This window comes from Natator depressus, chromosome 3, assembly GCF_965152275.1.
Source record: "Natator depressus isolate rNatDep1 chromosome 3, rNatDep2.hap1, whole genome shotgun sequence".
NCBI lineage: Eukaryota > Metazoa > Chordata > Testudines > Cheloniidae > Natator > Natator depressus.
Window position 1 is genome coordinate 177,030,655 of NC_134236.1, and position 13,283 is coordinate 177,043,937.

Here is a 13,283-nt window from a genome sequence, read left to right on the forward strand (position 1 = left end):
TCACAAAACTTCATAAGGACAACACACAGAGGACTGTTGCATTTGCTTCAAGGACACTAAGTAATGCTGAGAGGAAATATTCTACAGTTGAAAAAGAAGCACTTGCTTGTGTCTGGGATACTGAAAAATGGAGAACTTACCTGTGGGGCCGCGTGTTCAAGTTGCGCACAGACCACTGCCCTTCGACGACGTTGCTCACCACGAAAGGACTGGGAAGAGCAGGATATCGTATTGCTAGATGGTCTGCAAGACTACTCTCTTTCAATTGTGAACTGGAATATAAACCTGGAAACCAAAATGTCGTAGCAGATTGCCTTTCTCGCCTGCCTTTGCCTTCCCCAGATGGTCCACCGGAGGATGAGGATGTAGTAGTTGTGCTTATTACAAGCGCTCTTACTGCAGTTACGAGAGAACAATTTCAAGCTGCTTGTTCAGCGTGTCCAATTCAACAAAAACTATGGGAATTTCTGACAAAGAGATGGCCCAGTAACCCTAAAAACCTTGACCCAGTTTTGCTTCCTTATTTTAGAGTTTGGGATGAACTTTCTTTGCTTGATGGCTGTGTGCTAGGAGGTACACACCAGCTACTTGTGCCAGAAGAATTACAGTCAAAACTCATACACCTGGTACACGATACTCATCAAGGAATTGTCAGAACCAAACAACGACTACGGGATCTGTATTGGTGGCCGGGGATGGACTCTCAAACTGAAGCACTCATAAAATCCTGTGTCACTTGCCAAATGCATGATAAGACAGCAGTGACATGTACCCCTCCATTACAGCCTGTTTCTCTTCCTGAATCTGCATGGGAAAAAGTGGCAATTGACATTGTAGGACCCTTTGATACTGCTCCAAGTGACTGCCATTATGCCATCACTTTAATAGACTATTTCAGTAAATGGCCTGAGGTAGCATTTACGTCGCAATTAAGTGCTACAGTAATTAAGTTCCTCTCTTCAGTGTTTAGCAGGGAAGGTAACGGCAAAGAACTGGTTTCAGATAATGGTAGTCAATTTACTTCCCAGGAGTTTGAAACTTTTCTAGCAGAGAGGAACATTTTACACAGAAGGTCATCCCTATATTACCCTCAAGCCAATGGGGAAATCGAACAGTTTAACAGAAGTTTGAAAGAGAGTTTGCAAACGGCTAAACTGGAAGGGCTATTGTGGATAACCTGCACTACTGATTTCTTGCAAGCATACCAGGCTACACGACATGCCACAACTCAAAGATCACCCGCAGAGTTACTGCATGGGAAACAGATGAATACTAAACTGAACATTGCTGGACTGTTAAAGGCACGACCTGAGGCCCCAACCGAGGATGATGTGAGAAAAACAGTTGAACAGAACCAAGCAAAGTATAAGGCTTTCACAGACAAGCGGCAGGGTACTAAGGAACCAAAGTTTGAGTGTGGTTCCTTTGTTAGAATATGAAAACGTGGAATTTTATGCAAAGGGGACCATAAATTCACAGCTCCTCTTAAAATCATAGAGAAGAAGGGACCTTACACCTATTGACTTTCTGACGGGCGGGTATGGAATGCTTCTTATCTTGCACCTGCCTATGCACCAAGAGGCGATTATGCCAACACCCAGTCTGCATTGGATGACTTTGCTGTAGTATCAACAAAACAAGACATTGCACTGGAACCAGGGCTTGGGAGACGGCCTGTCAGACCCAGATGACTACCTGTCTGGACTAGAGACTATGTTATGTAGTATCTACAGTGTTTCAGTGTAATATTTCTGACAATAGTATAGTGCCTTGTTTCATATTTGTTCCTGTGGTTAGAACAACAATGTTTATTTTAATTGGGAGAGTTTCTTAAGAGAGGAGGGAATGTGGTGTTTAGATGCTGCTTGTAATTATTAGAACTGGGAGCACTGGCTGGTGGGAGTCCAAAAGGACAGGAAACAGGAAGAGGGTGGGGGAAGTTGAGGAAGCTGAGTGAGAGCTACCGAGGGTGCAGCAGCAGCTTGGTAAAGAGGTTTCCACTTTAAAAATAAAGTCCTGTTGAAGTTTGTTAGTACCTTGCCTGGTTGCTATAACATAGTCCTGATGAACACCTACATATCCTCAATACTATTTTTGGTGAGTTAGCTAGATGAACGCTAGTGCAGGTATGTCTACATGAATTGCATATCACACCTCTGATTACAGGGTAGACCAGGGATCGGCAATGTTTGACACGCAGCCCACCAGGGTAAGCCCCCTGGAAGGCGGGGCTGGTTTGTATACCTGCTGTGTCCACAGGTTCGGCCGATCGCGGCTCCCACTGGCTGCGGTTTGCCATTCCAGGCCAATGGTGGCTGCGGGAAGCTGCGCGGGCCAAGGGATGTGCTGGCTGCGGCTTCCCACAGCCCCCATTGGCCTGGAGCGGCAAACTGTGGCCAGTGGGAGCCGCGATCAGCCGAACCTGTGGACGCGGCAGGTAAACAAACTGGCCCTGCCTGCCGGGGGCTTACCCTGGAGGGCCGCTTGCCAAACTTTGCCGATCCCTGGGATAGACACACACAGAGGCCCTGGATAACCCTGGGCAAGTCATTTAATCTCTCTGGGCCTCAGCATGGGCGGTGGGTATAATAGGCCAGAGGAGGCCAAGCCTCTCCTATGCCAGGCTGTGGCCCCACCCATACTCTGCCCCAAGGCCCCACCCTTGCTCCCCCGAAGCTAGTGGGGGCTCAGCTCAGTCTGGTGGCCTGGATCCTGGGGCTTGGGCTGGCTGGCAGCCTGGGGTGGCTCATCCGGCCGGCAAGCCGGGGGTCAGGCCAGATCTTGGGCCGGCTGGCGGCCCGGGGTCGGGGTGGCTGCTGCAGGCTGGCAAGCAGCCCAGGGCTTGGGACAGCTCAGGAGGGCAGGCAGGCTCATGCTTGGGGTGGGTCAGCTAGGGCTCCTCTGGCTGCGGTGGGGAGGGATGGGGACTAGAGACTCCGAGGTGCGAAGTGGGGACAGAAGGGGTGGGGTAGGGGCAGGGCCAGGGCCTTGAGTGGAAGGGGTGGGGCCGGTGGTCTAGCCTCCCCGAAGGGGGGTTCACGTGCCACCTATGCATCTCAGTATTTCTATATGTTAAGTGGGGAGAACACCTACTTGAGAAAGATACGGTAAAGCTTAATTCATGCTTTAAAAGCTCTTTGTGACACTCTGATGAGCAGAAAGGCCTATTAATCCTCATGTAAACTTCACCTTTCCTAGCAGACTGTTCTCTGGATTTTGCATTCCCTCCGCACCCTCTATTATGTCCAGGGCCTGATTAATGCAGGGGCTATAGGGGCTGCAGCCCAGGGCCTTGGGCTAAGAGGGGCCCCACAGGCCCATGGACTGGATGGGGCCTGCTGCTTCTTTTCATCTGGCCCATGGCAAGTCTCACCGCCGCAGGTACCTGAGCCACGGCGCACCTTCCCACCTCCCCCTGCCCCCCGCGGGGCTGGAACTGCGAACACCAGCTTGCTGACATGCCCCTTTGGCCCTGTGATAAATGAGGGGAGGGGGGTAGCTCCCTTTTATAGACATCCAGCCAGTCAGTTAGCTATAAAGTCCCTCTTGGTGGCTGTTCTCTGCTTGCTTTACCTGTAAAGGGTTAAAAAAGTCCCCCAGGTAAAGGAAAAGGAATGGGCACCTGACCAAAAGAGCCAATGGGAGGGCTAGAACTTTTTAAAAGGGGGGGAAAAAACTTCCCTTTGTCTGTGTGCCGCACTTCTCTGGAAAAGAGTGGAGACGCAGAGCAGCAATGCTGTAAGCAGCTTTAAAACCAGGAATGAAAAAACATCAAAATGTACCTCAACCCTACTTATCTGAAACTCCAAATGTGTAAGTAGATCAGAATGTTTCGATAGATGTAATCAGATTTATTTCTTTATTTTGGCTTGTGGATCTCCTCTGTGCTAACCCCAGATGCTTTTGTTTGCTTGTAACCTTTAAGCTGAACCTCCAAGAAAGCTATTTTGGGTGCTTAATTTTTGGAATTGCTCTTTTAAAATCTAGCAGAAGTCTAAATTCCAGATGTATTTTCTTCCTTTTTGTCTTTAATAAAACTTACCTATTTTAAGAACAGGATTGGATTTTTGGTGTCCTAAGAGATTTGTGCATATGCTGTTTAATTAAGTGGTGGCAACAGCTAATTTCCTTTGTTTTCTTTCTCAGCTCTTCCCCGGAATGGGGTGAAAGGGCTTGAGTGTACCTAACAGGGAGGAATTCCCAAGAGCTCCTTCCTGGGTTCAAGTTTTTTTTGTTTTGTTTTGTTTTTTGCATTTGGGTGGTTGCGGCATTTACCAAGCCAAGGTCAGAGAGAAGCTGTGATCTTGGAAGTTTAATACAAGGCTGGAGTGGCCAGTATTAATTTTTAAAATCCTTGCAGGCTCCCACCTTTTGTACTCGAAGTGCCAGAGTGGGGATTCAGCCTTGACAGGCCCCTAGGCGAGGATACGCGCACACACGCTCAGCATGTTGCCACGCACAGTCAGGCATGCAGGGGGAGGCACACACATGTTATAGCTGGACTGGAGCCAAAATCACCCGCTTCAAGCTTTCATTCTGATTGGCTGGGACCAGAGGCAGGCCAGGGGCAGGAGCCAATCAAAAAACAAGACACTGTAAAACCTACAAGCTACTGTAAAAGCCCTGAAAGCCAAAAAGCTACCCAACATGCAACGCACGAGCCAACTCAGCCTAAAACAAGCCCAATTTCTGCTTAGTTTTTGTGGATTTGGCCCCCCGCCCCCACTGCCAAATCTCCCACTGGCCGGGAACCGCGGCCAATGGGAGCTGTATGGGCAGTGCCTGCGTTGTCTGCGGCCATGGGCTGCGCACAGAGTGGCCTGGCCCCTCCGCCTAGGGGCTGAACATGCCGGCCACCTTGGGGAGCAGAGCTACATGGAGTGAGAGCAGGCAGGGATCCTTTCCTTAGCCCCGCAGAGCTGCCTGAGGTAAGAACCTCCCGGCTGGAGCCTGCACCCCACACCTCCTCCTGCACCCCTACCCCAGCCCCAAGCCTCCTCCTCCACCCAAATTCCCTCCCAGACCTTGCACCCCCACCTGTACCCCAACCCCCTGTCCCAGCCCTGAGCCTCCTCCTGCATGCAAAATCCCGCCCAGAGCCTGCACCCTGAACCTCCTGCTTCACCCCAACCCCCTGTCCCATCCTTGGCCCCACCCCAGAGCCCACCTCACCCCAGCTGGAGCTGTACCTCCTCCTGCACCCCAGTCCCCTGCCCCAGCCCTGAGCCCACTCCCACACTCCAAACTCCCAGGGGCCCCACAAAATCTAGTAGCCCTGGGCCCTCAGGAGCGTTAATCCGGCCCTGATTATGTCCATAATAAAATTGACACGAAATAAAGGTATTGTTCCTTTTAAGGTAAGCAGGCACCTCAGTAGCCTTTCAGCCATGAGGCTGTGGAAACAAGGTCTGAGGAGGAAAGCTGGAGATCCTCTCCTACAGCAAAGCTGAAACCCTGCACCCAGTTCCATGTGTACTGCATTTTCTATTGTTAAAAGACCACACCTTCCTCCTCTGCTGTGAAGCTTGTGGTGGGTTTGTCAGTCCATCAGTACAATTCATCCCCCCCCTTGTCTTTCCTCCCTGAGAATGCAGTCCTTGATAAGCTGTATATTGTAGAGCAATGCTTCAGTCCCTGCTGACGTATTGCCTAACAGTTATTTAGCCTGCAGGAGGTGGTTGTTTTGGGGGTTTTATTTTTACTGAGAGAGGGAATGTTGTTGGGGATTTGTATACAGAGTCTCTGCTCATAATAGAGATTCCAGGAAAGCGAGGTTTTCCACTCTTTTTGCACCACCCAGGTCAAGAGCTCTACTTATGCAGTTGCAGAAACATGTTTTATTTTTAAAGGTCAATCCAGGATTAATGATGGCGAATTCCCTTAACACAGAGGTATACATTCAGAACAGATATTCCCAGGGTAGCAGACTAGACTGGCCATTGGTCTGTCCCAGGATGGCAATTCCTGTATCCCAAAATCTGCTTGTCCAGGGCTTTTCACTTACTTTAATAGCAGAATGTGAAATTAGAGGGCTCCACAATTAGTGGAGCAGTTTGACATCTTGCCACTACTTCCTCCTATTCTATATTACTCTTCCGAGCAGACATATAGAACTGTCTGTTTAAAGCATTGAAGTTCAGTTACCCTTCAGACTTAATTGAGTCTCTTTCCAGAGAACATTCCTTTCTTCCTTTGCTGGCCTAAATTTTACAAATACTCATTTTTTTTACTGATACTGTCATAGTCTAGAATTCGCCTTCAAGTTAATGTTGTTAGTTAATGTCTGTAAATTTGAAAAATCTGAAGTGCTGCCTAAGCGCTGAGTTCTGTTACTAAGTTCTTTTCTTTTTCCTCCAATACTATTTCCAAATTATTGTTTTGTATCTCAGTGATTGATCACTGTTTTCACTCAACTCAAATTATTCTATGCCATTTCAGTGCTGTATCATTAGAAGTGCATTGGGTAATTGCTGATAGTTAAATGCTAATTTTTCATTGATTGATGTTGGCCACATGTCTGTTTATAAAAGCCATGGTGTATCTGATGCATTTCTTTCATAGGTATAACATCAAGACAGTTACAACTCTGCTGATGGATGATGACATGTTCAGAGACTCAGCTTCATTTTACACTGCATGATATTGTCCTTTGCCCTGTACAGTCTGTGTGGGTTGCCATCTCTTCTTTAAGTACTTAACTAGAGGGAGTAAGTATAGAATATAGATGGCTTACTGCAGGAGACTGAAAGTACTCCATGTTAAGAAAAAAAGAATTAAATAAGGAGGAAATCATCAGAGAGAGAGAGAGAGAGAGGTTACATTTCAAGGCTTAAAAAGAATTGTTCTTCATAGCATAACTGGGCACGCTTTTACCAATATCCTGCTGAGAAATTTCTGTCTCTACAGCCTTTGTTTACAGACCATCAATGTTTGGGATAACTATTGCCCTCTTCACTGTCCTATATGAGTGACTCCCAAAATTGTAATGCATACACATTCAGATACATTTCTTCCTCTTCTTGGCTCCTATCAGTAGGAACTGGACTCTGTTAATCGTGTGGGGGTTTTTATGTCGGCTTGTTCACTTTAGGTGGTGGTGTTGAGGAGCAGCTGGGTCAAAGAAGTAGAGTTTGCACATTGCTGGTAAGGTGCTGAGGTTTGTGCTTGCCTGGATATTGCAGGTTCCTGAGTTGGTCGCTCAGAAGGCTCTGATTGGTTTCCTGTTCCCACATGGAAAACCCCAACAAACCAGCATTTTTTCCCTTGCAATCATTCTTGGAAATACTGAACGGTTTTGGCTGAAACATTAAAAATAAATTAAGAAATAAATAAATCAACCTGAGGCAGAGAACTGGCAAGGAAAATTTCAGCCCAAACAGTTAATGTTTGGCAAGATTATGAGCAACAGAAAGGACCATTGGGGCAACCTTATTAATAGGCAGTGCTATTAGTCTTGCCTATGATGTGAAAGAAATAGATTGCACTGTGGATACTTAAACATCCTCCAGAATAAATTCTAATAGAAAGATCCTAGATAAATATACATCATTGTGCAGGAACCTTTCTTGTTTACTTGTGTTGAGCACAGAGAGAAAGAAGAATGTTGCTTTGTTGTAGTTTAGTATCTGAGGGACAATTTAATTTCCAGTAAGATACTGAAACCCGATACTGATGTAGATGAGGTTAGATTTACACCAGTGAAACTCTACTGACTTCAGTGGAGTTACTCCTGATTTACACTGCTGTGAGATCCTTTGATAACTACATGACGCTATAAATCAAAGGACCTAGTGTAATAAAATTTGATATCAGTGGGTTTGCCACAGGCCTGAATCTAGCTTTGTGTCTTTCTCTCACAAGAGGGCAGAGTTTGTTATTGTAAAAATGCATTTACAGCAGTGCTGCTATTACAAGTGTGCTGTTCTGGAAATCTCCTTAGTAGGCACAAGTTCGAGTGGATGGAGAAGAAGCAGCAGCTGTCCAGCTTTTCTCTTTCACCTTCATTACAGATGGCAGTGGTGATACTCCACATTAAGCCAGAAGACCCAGTGGGGCAGGGAATGCACTGGTTGTTTCCTTCATCTTTTTTAATTTCCAAAATTGATAAATATGCGGATGTAGAAAGGAATTAATCCTAAACTCTGCAGCTGGAGTGGCTTAGCTAACAGAGCTCCCTACAACAACCACCATTATGGGCTTAATTCATCCAGAAAACAAATCCAAACTCAACTTCCCTGTGCTTTGCACCAGTGGTTTCTCTTTCTCCATGGTCATTGTGTGCTCAAGCCAACCCAGCTCCAAAACTTTGGGGCAGATTCTGGTTCAAGGCACTTCCATAGTGCAGAGCTCTCAGCAACTCCCTGCTGGGCACCCCAGCAGTGGGCATGCCCATGAATCCTAAGGGCTCCTCCCATAAATTGACCTTGTAACTTCTATAAGATGTCCCCACCTATTCCTTTCCTCCTCACTCTTTTCACCTACTCCCATTAACTCTGTCTCCTCCCACTACCCTCCTCCTTCGTCTTCTCCCACCCGTCACAAGTCTGCATCCAACCTTTGCCTCTTTCTTTGTATCCCCCTCTTTGCTTATGACATCATTCCAAATCCTGGGCCTCTTGTCCCTTCCTCTGACCCCTTTGGGTGTCCCTCTAGCTTTGTCCCCATTCAGTGGCAGTGAAAGGCACCAACCTAACAGTGAAAGAAAACAATTATTTTCTTTTGTAAACTATGCTTCATTAACGTGTGGGACTTACTGCCACATGATATTATTGAGGTCACAAGCTCAGCAAAGGACTGTAAGATTTTACAGGCAGAGTTTGGGGTAGACTGGAGAGGTGGAGCACGTTTACAACCTTCAACTCCAACCCATGCTCTTTGCTTAGCTCTCAGGTTCCCCTTTCATGTCTTCCTGCCAATCTCTATCTCTGACTCTTCCTCCACCTGTGCTATTTCCCCACTGGGTGCCTCTGGAAGAGGGCCTGCTCTGACATACACCATTGGTGTGAGATTCCCTTTGGCTCTGGAAGTCTCCACTGACCAGTTATGGCCAGAATCTCTTTGGCTCTCAACAATTTGGCTGGATGAATGCACTATAAGGTGGGTAGAAAGCTGGCTAGATTGTCGGGCTCAACGGGTAGTGATAAATGGCTCCATGTCTAGTTGGCAGCCGGTGTCAAGTGGAGTGCCCCAGGGGTCGGTCCTGGGGCCGGTTTTGTTCAATATCTTCATAAATGATCTGGAGGATGGTGTGGATTGCACTCTCAGCAAATTTGCAGATGATACTCAACTGGGAGGAGTGGTAGATACGCTGGAGGGGAGGGATAGGATACAGAAGGACCTAGACAAATTGGAGGATTGGGCCAAAAGAAATCTGATGAGGTTCAATAAGGATAAGTGCAGGGTCCTGCACTTAGGATGGAAGAATCCAATGCACCGCTACAGACTAGGGACCGAATGGCTAGGCAGCAGTTCTGCGGAAAAGGACCTAGGGGTGACAGTGGACGAGAAGCTGGATATGAGTCAACAGTGTGCCCTTGTTGCCAAGAAGGCCAATGGCATTTTGGGATGTATAAGTAGGGGCATAGCCAGCAGATCGAGGGATGTGATCGTTCCCCTCTATTCGACACTGGTGAGGCCTCATCTGGAGTACTGTGTCCAGTTTTGGGCCCCACACTACAAGAAGGATGTGGATAAATTGGAGAGAGTCCAGCGAAGGGCAACAAAAATGATTAGGGGTCTAGAGCACATGACTTATGAGGAGAGGCTGAGGGAGCTGGGATTGTTTAGTCTGCAGAAGAGAAGAATGAGGGGGGATTTGATAGCTGCTTTCAACTACCTGAAAGGGGGTTCCAAAGAGGATGGCTCTAGACTGTTCTCAATGGTAGCAGATGACAGAACGAGGAGTAATGGTCTCAAGTTGCAATGGGGGAGGTTTAGATTGGATATTAGGAAAAACTTTTTCACTAAGAGGGTGGTGAAACACTGGAATGCGTTACCTAGGGAGGTGGTAGAATCTCCTTCCTTAGAGGTTTTTAAGGTCAGGCTTGACAAAGCCCTGGCTGGGATGATTTAACTGGGAATTGGTCCTGCTTCGAGCAGGGGGTTGGACTAGATGACCTTCTGGGGTCCCTTCCAACCCTGATATTCTATGATTCTATGAATTATCTTTCTGGCCAAGTCCACCCTTAATCCATCTCCTGAGTCCTCTGTGAGGGTCTGAACACATTGCTTTGCATTACTCTCATACCTTGCTGGCCTACAAGTTGGATCTCCTGTGTGTCCATTTGTGATGGGGTGTCTGCCCCACACTAGCCCATAAAGGGTTAATACAACCCAGGGAGGCTGTGCAACAAGCAGCCAATTGGTGAGGGCTATGAGGAGCAGGCCATCAGGGCCAGGCAGACCCATATAAGAAGGGCTGCAGAACAGAGCAGGGTCAGTCACTCCCTGGAGCTTGAGAAGGAAGGAGGACTGGATGCCTTGCAGGTGGAAGGCAGCAAGCACCCTGGGCAGAGCAGTGCTGCAGGCAGAGACGCGGGGAGCTAAAGGCAGTTCCTGGCAGGCTGCAGGGATCTGAAGACTGAGGCCCTGACATAAGGGCAAAGAGGGTGCTGGAGCCATGTGGGAAGTGGCTAAATAATGGACTGCAGTTTGCCACTGAAGGGAGTAGCTGGACAGTAGACTGCAGGTCCCCCCGGAAGGGGAGGAACATAGAGTGTGGCACTGCCAGAGGTCAGTGTCACTGAAGAGGACGCCACAGTCCTGGGAGTGATGTGGGTCCAAGAACAGAGGTGACAGCAGGTGAGACACCACCAGAAGAGGGAGCAGTGCTAATTCCCTGGACAGCCAGCAGGAGACACTGCAATGATGAGTCTTGCACCATCACACCATCCCTAAAAACATATCCCCTGTTCCTTCTGTCCGTTTTTCCATTACATTGTAGTAGTGGTGGACAGTCATGTCCCACACTTACTGGAGAATAGCTTTAGCAGAATTCTAGTGCCAGATACGATCCATCCATGTTTAGCGACTAGAGCGGTTTGAAAAATCGGACCTAATTTTTTACAAAATTTTGACCGTTTTTTCCTTGAAATTTGATATTTCAAGAAAAATGTCATCAAAATTGCTATTATTGACATTCTCAACCATCTCCTTTAATGACCTTTTGACCCTGGATGTGTAAGGGACATGTGTTTGCATGAAGTTCTCTTTCTATCTTCCAGCCATGAACACTGCTTCCAACAACTATTTCACAGGACTGGAGGCAGTGTGAAAAATACGCTATAAACGCCCTGAAACAGGCAGAAAAACAAATTACTGTTTTTTTTAAAACTGAGAGACTAACCAAATCATCGTGATGATGCATGAAGGCACTAATGAGTCAGACCCTGGATGTGTCTGAAGGTAACACAGAAAAGATGTTTGTTTAAAATCCTCTCCAGGGCTGGAAAGTCAAGTCTTCACCACTGACTGGTTTCCTTTCCCTCTTCAGTAGGCTACTGGATACAATTTTTGAAGAAATAATGCAAATTATTGAAGGAGTAGGAGGAGAAAAAAATCGAATCTCCAGCAAACCCAGTGAAAAACCACATTCTCAGAGATTTGTGAGAACACAAAAATAACATTTTCCTTTGTCCCTGGAAAAATCATGGAGGAGGTCCTCAAGGAATCCATTTTGAAGCACTTGAGGAGAGGAAGTTGATCAGGAACAATCAACGTAGATTCACCAAGGGCAAGTCATGTCTGACCAACCTGATTGCCTTCTATGATGAGATAACTGGCTTTGTGAATATCGGGAAAGTGATGGACATGATATACCTTGACTTTAGCAAAGCTTTTGATATGGTCTCCCACACTATTCTTGCCAGCAAGTTAAAGAAGTATGGATTAGATAAATGGACTATAATATGGATAGAAAGCTGGCTAGATCATCTGACCCAATGGCTAGTGATCAGTGTCTCGATGTCTAATTGGCAGCCGGTATCAAGTGGAGTGTCTCAGGGGTCGGTCCTGGGGCCAGTTTTGTTCAACATGTTCATTAATGATCTGGATGATGGGATGGATTGCACCCTCAGCAAGTTCATGGATGACACTAAACTGGGGGTAGGTGTAGATATGCTAGGCTGTTCTCAGTGGTGGCAGATGACAGAACAAGGAGCAATGGTCTCAAGTTGCAGTGGGGGTGGTCTAGGTTGGATGTTAGGGGAAATTATTTCACTAGGAGGGTAATAGTGAAGCACTGGAATGGGGTACCTAGAGAGGTGGTGGAATCTCCATCCTGAGAGGTTTTTAAGACCCGGCTTGACAAAGCTCTGCCTGGGATGATTTAGTTGGGGTTGGCCCTGCTTTGAGCAGGGGGTTGGACTAGATGACCTGCTGAGGTCTCTTCCAACCCTAATCTTCTATGATTCTATGATTTATGGTTAAGGTAGGTTTTGTAGTAAATAAATTGACAGCAGCCTATGGGCCTAATTTAAAGCCTGTTGGAGTCAATTGGAAAGGCTCCTATAGAATCCAATGGGCTTTGGATCAGGCCTCAGCTGAGGAGAGGATAACGTTTAAGGAACACCTGGTCTAGTGGGCTCACCTTGCTTGAGATTGTTCTGCATTTGGAAATCATCTCAGTTAATTTGTGAGATTTCTCTGGTTTTCTTTACACTTTACTAGCTCACTTTGCCTCATTTTTTTTAAATCTGTTCTATGAACTATATATCCCATAACAGTCCCGTCTGATGGACCATTTGAATGGGATTAAAAGAATGCAAGCACCATACAAAAATATTGCCAATGTCAGCTAAAACTTCAGAAGTATGAGTCAAACTTGGGCTTAATTTTTCCTACCTTCCTTATTCTAGTTTTCACTCTACTTTCCTCACCACTGTAAGTAAAACTAATCTGCAGTGCCTGCAGGTATGCTTGGTAAAACAAGCACACCTGATCATTAAGCTGTAATTTTGGCTTCAGTTTGATTGATAACTCACATAAGAAAGTTCTGAAGTCTCATATGAAAAGACCTGCCTAGTTAAGTCGCTCAGCTAGTTTGTTACAGGTATTTCTTGTGCAGTCGTCATGCAGGCCAGACCTTCCTAGCGACTGAAGAAAGTTAAATGGAAAAATTGCAGTTAATGCATTAATAAGACCAGTGAAACACTTGATGTTTTGGAATCATGAATGCACACATTCTGAGTGAAGTTCAGCCAAAGCTACAGCTGCCGTTGTCTTCCCCTACAGCAGTGGTTCTCAGCCAGGGGTTCAGGGCCCCCTGGGGGGCCGCAAGCAGGTTT

The 13,283-nt window shown here is 46.7% G+C and overlaps 1 long non-coding RNA gene across 1 annotated transcript in view; it reads right to left on the reverse strand.

Annotated features, from left to right (window-relative positions):
* Window positions 1–266: 266 nt before the first annotated feature.
* The window catches only part of LOC141984202 (uncharacterized), an 86,515-nt gene continuing 73,498 nt past the window's right edge, over window positions 267–13,283 (reverse strand). The window contains exon 3 of the long non-coding RNA XR_012638684.1: window positions 267–396. This is a non-coding gene — a long non-coding RNA (uncharacterized LOC141984202). The remainder of the gene's footprint in view (window positions 397–13,283) is intronic.